The sequence below is a fragment of the Lithobates pipiens genome, unplaced genomic scaffold (genome assembly GCF_037356315.1).
Source record: "Lithobates pipiens isolate NorthernLeopardFrog02 unplaced genomic scaffold, aLitPip1_a1.2 Scaffold_30, whole genome shotgun sequence".
Classification (NCBI taxonomy): Eukaryota; Metazoa; Chordata; class Amphibia; order Anura; family Ranidae; genus Lithobates; species Lithobates pipiens.
In genome coordinates this window covers 40,730,787-40,743,087 of record NW_027507791.1, presented here as the reverse complement: position 1 = coordinate 40,743,087, position 12,301 = coordinate 40,730,787, and the positions used below count along the sequence as shown (strand labels likewise).

The 12,301-nt window shown below is 45.0% G+C and overlaps 1 protein-coding gene across 3 annotated transcripts in view; it reads right to left on the bottom strand.

Annotated features, from left to right (window-relative positions):
* Positions 1-5,497, bottom strand: part of LOC143942692 (NACHT, LRR and PYD domains-containing protein 3-like) — a 235,938-nt gene extending 230,441 nt beyond the window's left edge. For 2 of the 3 annotated variants that reach the window (XM_077464070.1, XM_077464072.1), the window contains exon 1: positions 5,211-5,493. The gene's annotated coding sequence lies outside the window, so the exon portion shown is untranslated. Of the gene's footprint in view, positions 1-5,210 lie in introns of all 3 variants that reach the window. The other variant, XM_077464073.1, reaches the window with a different exon arrangement.
* Positions 5,498-12,301: the final 6,804 nt, after the last annotated feature.

Here is a 12,301-nt window from a genome sequence, read left to right as displayed (position 1 = left end):
CGCTTTAACTGACAATTGCGTGGTCGTGCGACGTGGCTCCCAATCAAAATTGCCGTCCTTTTTTTCCCACAAATAGAGCTTTCTTTTGGTGGTATTTGATCACCCCGGCAGTTTTTTTTATTTTTTATGCTATAAACAAAAATAGAGCGACAATTTAAAAAAAAAAAAACGTATTATTTTTTTACTTTTTGCTATGATAAATATCCCCCAAAAATATATAAAGAAACATTTTTTTTCCTCAGTTTAGGCCGATACGTATTCTTCTACATATTTTTGGTAAAAAAATCGCAATTAGCGATTATTGATTGGTTTGCGCAAAAGTTATAGCGTTTACAAAATAGGGGATAGTTTTATAGCATTTTTATTAATATATTTTTTTACTAGTAATGGCGGCGATCAGCGATTTTTATTGTGACTGCGACATTATGGCAGACACATCGGACATTTTTGACATATTTTTGGGACCATTGTCATTTATACAGCAATCAGTGCTATTTAAATGTGTAAATGACACTGGCAGTGAAGGAGTTAACCACTAGGGGGCATTGTAGGTGTTATGTATGACGTTATGTGGTTTTTTATTGTAGGGGGCGTGGCCTGGCATGTGACGCCACTGATCATCCTTGCCTTTAAAAGGGAACAGACGATCCGTGACAGCCACACAGAGAAGCATGGGGAGAGGTTTGTTTACACAGACCTCTCCTCATTCTTCAGCTCTGTGACCCGATCACGGGACACCAGCGGGGATCAGGTCCATGGTCCCGCGGTCCCGGTCACGGAGTCCAGCACCGGGTCGGGAGCGTGCAGGCGGCGGCGCGCTCCCGACCCACGGCTGGGCACTTAAAGAATGTACCCAGCCATTCTGCCAACGTATATCGGCGAGAGGCGGTCCTTAAGTAGTTAATGCATACAATGCTTTAAGGTGAAAAAACATTTACCTTTACAACCCCTTTAAAGTGGTTGTAAACCCTTACACAACACTTTTACCTACAGGTAAGCGTATAATAAGGCTTACCTGTAGGTACCGTGAATGTCTCCTAATCTTTCACAGTTCAGGAGATATTCCCTGTATCAGCATGTGCTGACGTCATCGGCACACGCACACTGAAGTAACAGCTTTTCAGTGACGTTTCTTCCCTAGCGCTCGCCGTTACTGTGCGCATGCGCGGGAGTGACGTCACACGGTGCCAGCGAATCTCAGAGCCGGAGTCTGCGGCCCCCGGAAGGAAGAGGGGGCTTGAAGATGGATGCTACCTACACAGGGGACATCGCTGGATTCTTTTGCAGGTAAGTCAGTGCCACATAATGAACTAGTGTGCGATGCATACTAGCCCATTATGCTTTTAATTTGCAGGCCATACAGGGAGCAAAAGAGGAAGTAAAACCCATTAGGGGGGTGGACTGACAACTCATGGGGCCCCCAGGCAATAGGAGATTATGAGGCCCCCAGTTAATCAGACATTATGGGGCCACACAGTAGACACAAACACATAGTATACAATCACACAGTATACACAGACATGTTTCTATTGGCTGAGAAGGTACTGGAGAGGCGGGGCAGCTATAATCTCTGGATTTTTAGACCAAAAGGATGTCGGTAAGGGACATTTCGGAGACAGATGTAAAAAAAACACAGATTTTTACATATTGTCCCTGGTTTTATTGACTGGCAAACCTGATGGGGCCCCCTAGTGGCTCGGGGCCTGCCCGAGTGCCCGAATGGTCAGTCCGCCCCTGGTTCCCAGTGTGATATAAACGGCCTCTTTCATGCCCCTTGTCCTCTCTGTCCACCCCGATGTCGCCCCTAATCTCCTCAAAAGAAAGTCCCTTTTTTTATTAAATCAAATCCAAATGAAAAATACAAAAAAAAAAGAATAGCAGTGAAACATTTCCTAACCACTTGTCCGCCAGCCGTCGCAGTTATACCGCGGCAGGGCGGCTCTGTTGGTTGACGAGCAGTTAAGAACTGTTTGATATAGATGTAGATTGAATGTTTGGCTTTTCCTTTTTGTATATGAAAAAAATCTAATAAAGTTAAAAAAATAAAAAAAAATAAAGAATAAAAAAAAATTGCTGATCGTCATTACTAATAAAAAAATAAAAATAAAATAATAATAATAAAAATAAAAATGCCATAAATCTATCCCCTATTCTGTAGACGCTATTACTTTTGCACAAACCTATCAATATACGCTTATTGCGTTTTTTTTTTTGTTTGTTTTTTTACCAAAAACACATAGAAGAATACGTGGAAATTTGAGAAAATTTAGTTTGTTTTTTTACATTTTTTGGATATTTTTTATAGCAAAAAAAATAAAAAATAAATAGCTTTTTTTTCACAATTGTCAGTCTTTTTTTGTTTATATCGGAAAAAAAAAAAAAACCCAGAGGTGATCAAATACCACCAAAATAAAGCTCTATTTGTGGGGGGGGGGGGGGGGGGGGGGAGGACGTAAATTTTTGTTTGAGTACGACGTGGAATGACCGCGCAATTGTCAGTTAAAGTAACGCAGCGCCGTATCGCAAAAAATGGCCTGGTCATTAAAGGGGTAAATCCTTACCAGGGGGTTGGGGTGGTTAAAGTAGAATGAAAGGCAAAACTTTTCTTTTTTTTTTTGTTTTGTATAGAGTGGAGGTAGATTAGACCCCCTGTCAGTTTTTATAGCTGTCTGTGCCCCTGTTAGGGAGATTCACCCTCTTGGTTTCTCCTGTTTACTGTTATCATCAAAAGCGAAAGAAAATGCCAAATTTTGGGATGTCCCCAGAAAAGTAACAGATGGGAACATTTCCAGTGGGAACACTAGTTCTGGCGACTCCAAGGGATTCCTTTAATTTTCAGGGATTTTCTCTCTTTCTGTTTTGGCTATGGGACAGGAAGTGAAGGGAAATCTCCCAAAGGGGACACAGATAGCAAAAAAAAAAAGAAAAATAATGGGATATAACACTTCCTTACCATCCTCACACTATAAAACAATTGATTATAAACATAGGGTTCCTATCATCCCTGTACTGAGTTCCCAGGTCCGTACACCTGCTGTGCCCATTATGAGAGGTGCCCACCATCCCTGTGCTGAGTTCCTGGGTCTGTTCACCTGCTGTGCCCATTATGAGGGGTTCCCACGATCCCTGTGCTGAGTCACTGGGTCTGTACACCTGCTGTGCCCATTATGAGGGGTTCCCACCATCCCTGTGCTGAGTTCCCGGGTCTGTTCACCTGCTGTGCCCATTATGAGGGGTTCCCACCATCCCTGTGCTGAGTCACTGGGTCTGTACACCTGCTGTGCCCATTATGAGGGGTTCCCACCGTCCCTGTGCTGAGTTCCCGGGTTTGTACACCCGCTGTGCCCATTATGAGGGGTTCCCACCATCCCTGTGCTGAGTTCCCGGGTCTGTACACCTGCTGTGCCCATTGTGAGAGGTGCCCACCATCCCTGTGCTGAGTTCCCGGGTCTGTACACCCGCTGGGCCCGTTATGAGGGGTTTGCACTGTTCCATATTATGAGCATAATTCGTTCCAGGAGAATGCTTGCAATCCAAAGCACTCGTATATCAAAGTGAGTTCCCCAATAGAAGTCAATGGAAGCTCAGATAATTAGCTCCACAGTGACTTCTATTGTATGCGGTACCGCATGTGGCCAGAGATGGGGGGGGGGTGCGCTGGAGACACTCGGATGCACTTGGAAACACTTGGAGAGGCTCGGAAACACTCCATTCCCCAGTGTCGTTTTCCAAATGTTTCCTAGCAGGGGGCAGAACTGACAACTCTTGGGGCCCCCGGGCAATAGGAAAAGATTATGGGGGCCCCCCGGCAATAGGGGAAGATTATGGGGCCCCCCGGCAATAGGAGAAGATTATGGGGGCCCCAGGCAATAGGATTTTATGGGGGGCCCTGGGCAATAGATTATGGGGCCACACAGTATACACACCAACAGCATACACACACAGTATACACACACAGTATACACACACAGTATACACACACAGAATACACAAAGGTACTGGAGAGACAGGGCAGCTATAATCTTGGGATTTTTTAAAATACAAAGATTTTTACATACTGTCCCTGATTTTATTGAGGCTGGCAACCCTGATGGGGCCCCTTAGTGGCATGGGGCCCTTGGGCAGTGCCCGAGTGGCCGAATGGTCAGTCTGCCCCTGTCATCCGGTATCCAGAACTACGGCAAATCTTGTATCAAACTGCTACAGCATGTTAAACAGAAGATGGGTACTCTTACCAAGTGTGTTGGACACATCTACCCTATGGCAGTGCCTCATACGAGCTTGTAACGGCTATAATGGCCGAAGGCTACTGGACATCCAGCTGGTTCTTCTCCCCTCCAATGGATCCAATCTTTGGCACGCCCGTCAGAGGTCCGTTTGCGCCAGATGGCAGGTGGATCAACGATTTGAGGTTCCAACTTGCAAGACCCAACATACTGCACCCGGGCAATAGGAGATTATGGGGCTACACAGTATACACACACACATACAGTAAACACACACAGACACACATTGTCCCTGGTTTTATTGAGGCTGACAACCCTGATGGGGCCCTTGGGCAGTGCCCGAGTACCCACCCCCATAAGGGCCAAATGCGGTACTGCACACTGCAGAGGCTTGAATCCTGCTCTTTATGCGAGACAGCGCTTTGCAAACTGAGTCAGGATTGAAAAAAAAAATAATAGCTCGTATTGCGAAACGCTCATTAACCGTGTTACTCATAAGCCAAGGTATTAGTGTACATGTAACAGGAGAAGCCATGACACACGGGTGAGTGGAAACATCCACAACTCTCAGATGGACAGGTAAAAATACAAAGTACCGGTATCCAGGACATATCGGGAATTAGGGTAGACATCATTTACCACCAGGAATAAGGTGGACTCCACCGACAAAAACGGAAATATTGTTATTATCTGGACTGATAATAGTTGGAGATACATTTCTTTACGTGAAAAAAAAATAGCCAAAATCCCCTCCAGAGAACATGCAATTGGATAAAATATAAGAGTAGCTGGTAAGCCCGAGTATGACATGTGACTGCAAGGTGGGAAGTGTCCATGCCGGGTGGATGATGGGAAACATTTGCTTAGAAGACAAAGCAGAGAGGCAAGATATTTGGGATCCCCATTATACAGCACCGCCCCCGCCCCACCATTTATCATATATAATAATACTTTGTATAGCAGAAAAGTGATATCCTTTCTTACCTGGTGGGACAGCTCCGGAATGCAGATGGAGGAGGAGGAAGAAGAGAGCAGCGGCTGTTTAACACTGAAAAAAAAAAGTCATAAACATCCCGGTGGACCTTGCTCCCATTAGGGTGTGATATGGATCAGTCTACTGGATTTCTGCCATATATTCTTTTTCTTCCCTTGAGAGAAAATATACACTGGCTGGGGTACTGCATTTGTGCCGCATATTAACTCTTTCATGCCCCGTACACACGAGCGCATTTTCCGTCGAAAAAAATCTTGGACGGATCTTGGAATTCCACTCAACCTTGGTGGCTTGCATACATACACACGGGTCACACAAAAGTTCTCCGAACTTTCGACCGCCAAGAACGCGGTGACGTACAACACTACGACGAGCCGAGAAAATGAAGTTCGATGCTTCCGAGCATGCGTCATGATTGTTTCCGAGCATGCGTAGGAATTTTGCATGTCGGAATTGGTACAGACGAATCGGAACTTCTTCCGTCGGAAAAATAGAGAACCTGCTCTCGATCTTTTGCTGGCGGGAATACCGCCAGCAAAAGTCCGATGGAGCCTACACGCGGTAGGGAATTTCCGACCAAAAGCTCTCATGTGACTTTTGCTGGTGGAATTTCCCATCGCGTCTACGGGGCATAAGCCTATTTCTGACATTTGGTGTTTACAAGTTAAAATCCATATTGTTTGCTAGAAAATCAATTAGAACCCCCCCTCCCCCAAACAGTATGCATTTTTTTTTTGCAGCAGCGATTGTTGCAATATTTTATGTCACACGGTATTTGTGCAGCGGTGTTTTAAAGGCAACTTTTTGGGGAAAAGGGACACATTCATGAATTAAAAGAAAAACTAAACAGTATAGTTATCCCAATTTTTTTTGTATAATGTGAAAGATTATATTATGCCGAATAAATAGATACCAAACATGTAATGCTTTAAAATGAAATAAAAAATAAAAATTGAATAAAATTTAAAACACTCGTGCAATGGTGACAAACCACGGTACCTAAAAATTTCCATAGGCAACGTTTTCAATTTTTTTTTGCGGTTACCAGGTTAGAGTTACAGAGGAGGTCTAGTGTTAGAATTAACACTCGCAGGGAACAGAGTTCGGCTTCGTGATACATCGAGCGGAGGACGAGCCGCTCGCACTGCGGGGGGACATCGCTGGACCCAGGGGACAAGGTAAGTAAACCTCTCCCTGCATTCAGCGATGCGTTCCCGGGTCTGACTCGGGGGTTACCGCTTTTGATATAAAATTTCCACCCCGAGCCATGCTCGGGAATACCGCCAGGGGTGTTAATTTTTACATTGACACACACAGCTTGCAAAGGGCAGCATGAACAGCCAACAAGCAACATGCAATGCAGGAATCCACACTGGAATCTCGCCGATTCCGGCATTGCATATATGTGAACCAGGACTCAAGTGGGTTCACACTGATGCACTGTGGTTCAGTTGCCTCAATTTTCACTACAGTCCCAGACTTCTATTAGGTTACACATTTTCTGAAAGCGCACCAAATGTCCTCTATACTGAATCTTTCAGAAAACACAGTAAAATTACACAAGCTAATGGACGTCTGTGGGACTGCATCTAAAAATGAGGATTCAATGTAGAAAAACTGCATATACCCCAGCACTGCGACAAACTCCAGGGCACCAGTGTGAACCCAAAGGCTTCAGGGTGCTGTGTAATGTAAAGGGGTCCTGAGGTGCAGGGTGCTGTGTAATGTAAAGGGGTCCAGAGGTGCAGGGGGTTGTGTAATGTAAAGGGGTCCAGAGGTGCAGGGAGTTGTGTAATGTAAAGGGGTCCAGAGGTGCAGGGGGTTGTGTAATGTAAAGGGGTCCAGAGGTGCAGGGGGTTGTGTAATGTAAAGGGATCCAGATCTGCGGGGGGCTGTGCAATTTAAAGGGGTCCAGTTGTGGAGAGGGGGTACAAAGTACAAAGCGATAATTGGGGGATGCAGAGGTATGCAGGGGACACAGTGCGGTATTTTTACATTTTAAAGGGGGGGGGGTGCCAGATATAGGAGTCGCCCTGGGTGCCGATTGCTCTAGGTACACCCCTGACCTCCACCCATTAACAGGAATACCAACCCTTCACTCTAAGCCCTTGTACACACGGTCGGAGATTCCGACGGAATGTGTCCGATCGGACCGTTTTGTCGGATATTCCGACTGTGTGTGGTCTACATCGAACTGTTTCCGTCGGAGTATCCGACGGACCAAGTTTTCCAACTTGTTGGTAAAACTTGGGATAGTAACGCTGAGAACGGCGTCATCGGCACTGGCGTTGTTGGTGGAGTACTCAAAACAGAGCAACAAGGCACACAGGTCTTGCATGGAGGCCCAGTTATTGGTGGTGAAGTGGTGCTGTTCCGCAGAGCGACTCACGCATGCATGCTGCAGCTGAAACTCCACTATCGCCTGCTGCTGCTCGCACAGTCTGGCCAGCATGTGCCAGGTGGAGTTCCACCTTGTGGGCACGTCACATATGAGGTGGTGAGCGGGAAGGCCGAAGTTACGCTGCAGTGCTGACCGGCGAGCAGCAGCAGGGTGAGAACATGCACACAGACGGTCCGCACTTTCTGCAGCAGCTCTGGCATATGGGGGTAATTTTTAAGGAACCTCTGGACCACCAAGTTCAGCACATGCGCCAGGCAAGGGATGTGCGTCAAACCGGCTAGGCCCAGAGCTGCTACTAGAGTTCACCCATTATCGCACACCACCAGGCCGGGCTTGAGGCTCACTGCCACCAACCACTCATTGGTCTGTTGTTCCATGTCCCTCCACAACTCCTGCACGGTGTGGGGTTTTTCCCCCAAACAGGAAAGTTTTAAAACTGCCTGCTGTCATTTACCCCTGGCTGTGCTGAAGTTGGTGGTGAAGGTGTTACGCTGACCGGATGAGGAGGCGGTAGAGGATGAGGAAGCGGAGTAGGAGGAGTTAGCAACAGGAGGCAAACTGAAGCGTCCTGCAATCCTCGGTGGTGGAAGGACATGCGCCAAACTGCTATCTGCTATCCGCCACTGAATTTACCCAGTGTGCTGTTAGGGAGATATAACGTCCCTGACCGCGCTCACTGGTCCACATATCTGTAGTTAGGCGGACCTTGCCACAGATGGCGTTGCACAGTGCACACCTGATTTTGTCCCCCACTTGGTTGTGCAGGGAAGGGATGGCTCGCCTGGAAAAGTAGTGGTGGCTGGGTACAACGTACTGTGGGACAGCTAATGCCATCAGGCTTTTAAAACTCTGCATCTCCAACATTTTGCTGCCATTTGCAGCTCTCTAGCCCTTTCCATTACTTTTTTAGAGCCATTTTAGTCCTCAAAAGTTCGGGTCCCCATTGACTTCAATGGGGTTCGGGTTCAGGGTCAAATTTGGGTCCCAAACTCGAACTTTTTTGCGAAGTTCGGCCGAACCTATCGAACCCCAACATCTAGGTTGTCGGCTCAACCCTACTCATTTTACTCGCAAATAATAAAAACCGCAGAGGCGATCAAATACCACCAAAATAAAGCTCTATTTGTGGGAAAAAAAGGACGTCAATTTGGTTTGGGTACAATGGCGCACGATCGCGCAAGTGTCAGTTAAAACGACGCAGTGACGAATCGCAAAAAAAGTGCTCTGGTCAGGAAGGGGGTAAAATCTTCCGGGGCTGACTTGGTTAAATTTGCCTGTGATTGGGGGTTATTAAAGGTTATTAAAAAATACAATAAAAATAAAAATGCATACAGTTAAACTAATAATAAACAACTCTGGCTACAATGCTTAAAGTGGTTGTAAACCTCAGACATAAAATATGAACAAATCATATCCCTCTACATTTTTTCCCCACAAATAGAGCTTTCTTTTGGTGGTATTTTATCGCCTCTACGGTTTTTATTTTTTGTGCTATGAACAAAAAAAGAGCGACAATTCTGGTAAAAAAAAAAAACACAATGGGGGTTATTTACTAAAGGCAAATCCACTTTGCACTACGAGTGCAAACTACAAGTACAAAGCGCACTTGGAAGTGCATTCGCTGTAGATCCGAGGGGGGACATGCAAGGAAAAAAAAAACAAAAAAAACAGCATTTTAGCTTGCACATGATTGGATGATAAAATCAGCAGAGCTTCCCCTCAGATTTACAGCGGCTGCACTTCCAAGTGTGCTTTGCACTTGTAGTTTGTACTTGTAGTGCAAAGTGGATTTGCCTTTCGTAAATAACCTCCAATATTTTGTACTTTTTGCTATGATAAATATCCTAATTTCTTTTAAAAAAAGCATTTTCTTTCCTCAGTTTAGGCGGATATTTATTCTTCTACATATTTTTAGTACAAAAAAACGCAATAAGTGTATATTTATTGGTTTGCGCAAAAGTTATAGTGTCTACAAAATAGATGATAGTTTTATAGCATTTGTATTAGTATTTTTTTTTTTTACTAGTAATGGCGGCAATCTGCAATTTTCATCGTGACTGCGACATTATGGTGGACACATCGGACACTTTGAACACATTTTTGGGACCATTCACATTTATACAGTGATCAGTGCAATTAAAAATGCATTGATTACTGTAAAAATGTCACTGGCAGGGAAGGGGTTAACACTAGGGGGCGATCAAGGGGTTAATTGTGTTCCCTAGTGTGTGTTCTAACTGAAGGGGGGATGGGACTGACTATAGGAGATGACAGATCGTCTGTTCATACTTTCTATGAACAGACGATCTGTCTCTTCTCCCCTCAGAGAACCGGAAATTGTGTGTTTACACACAGAGATCCTGGTTCTCGCCGTGTTACGAGCGATCGCGGGAGCCCGGCGGTCATCGAGACCGCCGGGCACTCGCCTCGGCTCTGGGGGCGCACGCCCCCCTAGTGGCTGCCTTAGGAACTGACGTAGCAAATTGCCTGCATGTACCATTCTCCCGCTGTACAACTGCGGCGGATGGTTGGCAAGCGGTTAAGGGGTTAAAAAGAGGGCGGCTCTAAGTGCAGCAGCATTAAGACTTTTAATTCACCAAAGGATTAAAAACACTTACTAGAGGTTGAAAAACTTACTTTCCAGGCACCAATCATAAGACCCCTATTATAGGTCTAGCTTTCACTGTAGTAACTCTGCAGTATTTTAATGTGTTTTTTTTTTGTTTTTTTATCTTTATGTATTCATTTTTCATAAAAAAATTTAATAAATGTTAATAAAAATGTTTTAGTTTTTTTATGATTGGTGCCTGGAAAGTTAATTTTTTCACTTTCATTATTTGACCAATTGATGTTTAGGACGTGGCTCCCTCAAGATCCCACAGTTCCATCCTGTGTTGGTTGCTTTGATAACTTTTTAGCCCCGTACAACACGATCAGATTCTCCTACAGGAATTATGTGATATGACGGGCTGTTGGCGGGAAAATCTGACCGTGTGTACGCTCCATCGGACGAATTGTTGTCGGGACTTTCCGCAAACAAACGTTGGACGGCAGGTTTTCAAGTTTTTTCACGGACAAATGTCTGTTGTCGGATTTTCCGAGCGTGTGTACACAAGTCCGTCGGACAAAAGTCCAAAGTACAAACAACGCATGCTCGGAAGCAAGGAGGAGCCGGAAGCGGTCGGACTTGTAAACTGGAGTTCGTAATGGAGAATTAACATTGGTGACGCGGCAAATTATGAAATCTGGAAATGCGGCGCACAATTCTCTTCTTCTTTAATGGGATAATAATGAAGCTGCTTTGCTGGTGATACTGATGGAGTTGTTGCAAACTAATTTTCAAAGTTTTTTATTTTCTAGTAATATCAAGAATAATATTATTATGCTTTTTATTTTTTTATTTTGTTTTATTTTTTTTAACCACTTCAGCCCTGGACCAATAAACACCTTAAGGACCAGAGGTCTTTTTACAATTTGGCACTGCACTGCTTTAACTGGTAATTGCGCGGTCATGCAATATTGCACCCAAAAGAAATTTGCGTCCTTTTCTTCCCACAAATAGAGCTTTCTTTTGATGGTATTTGATTGCCTCTGCGATTTTTATTTTTTGTGATATAAACGTAAAAAGAGCGAAAATTTTGAAAAAAAAAGATATTTTCTTCTTTTTGTTATAAGAAAAATCGAATAAACTAAATTTTAGTCATACATTGAGGGCAAAATGTATTCAGCCACATGTCTTTAGTAAAAAAAATGTCAATAAGCGTATATTTATTGGTTTGCGCAAAAGTTATAGCGTCTACAAACTAGAGTACCGTATATACTCGAGTATAAGCCGAGATTTTCAGCCTCTTTTTTGAGGCTGAAAGTGCCCCCTCGGCTTATACTCGAGTCACCGCTGTCTGACTGCTCGATCAGCGTATCGAGCAGACAGACAGCGGCCATTCTAAAATTCAAAAGCCGCGCCTCCGTCTCCGCCTCCGCCTGTGATAGGCGGAACACTGAATTTCCCAGCAGTCAGTGTTCCGCCTATCACGGACATCCGCTCATCCTCGTACTACCGACGAATATGAGAGGATGTCCGTGATAGGCGGAACACAGGCTGCTGGGAAATTCAGTGTTCCGCCTATCACAGGCGAAGGCGGAGGCGCGGCTTTTGAATTTTAGAATGGCCGCCGAGAAGAGCGGCGATCCTGGAAGGACGGAGGAGGCTCGGGACGACGGCTCGGGACGGAGGAGGCACGGGACGGCGGCTCGGGACGGCGGCTCGGGACGGAGGCTCGGGACGGCGGCTCGGGACGGAGGCTCGGGACGGCGGCTCGGGACGGAGGCTCGGGAATTGACTTTGTGGGTATTAGTCTAGCAGAGCTCTGTGCAAGGAGCAGTATAAAGGTAAGAAAAGGGATCCTCCCGTCAAGTTCTCCTTAATTATTTTGCTGATAGCGATTAAGAAAAGTAAGGGCTGTTTTAGAAGTTAATTGATCAACCTCTGTGTGCATTGTATTGTGTGACTGGTATAAGTGTAAAATGATTTCATAAACACTGGTAAGCTTTAAAGTGCAGCAAGTCCATACAGGATTTCTACACATACTAATTGGCATTGTAGATTCAAAAACAAACAAACTATAAACTATGTCCTTATTCTCCAATAATAATCCATACAAATCCCCTACATAATGGCCG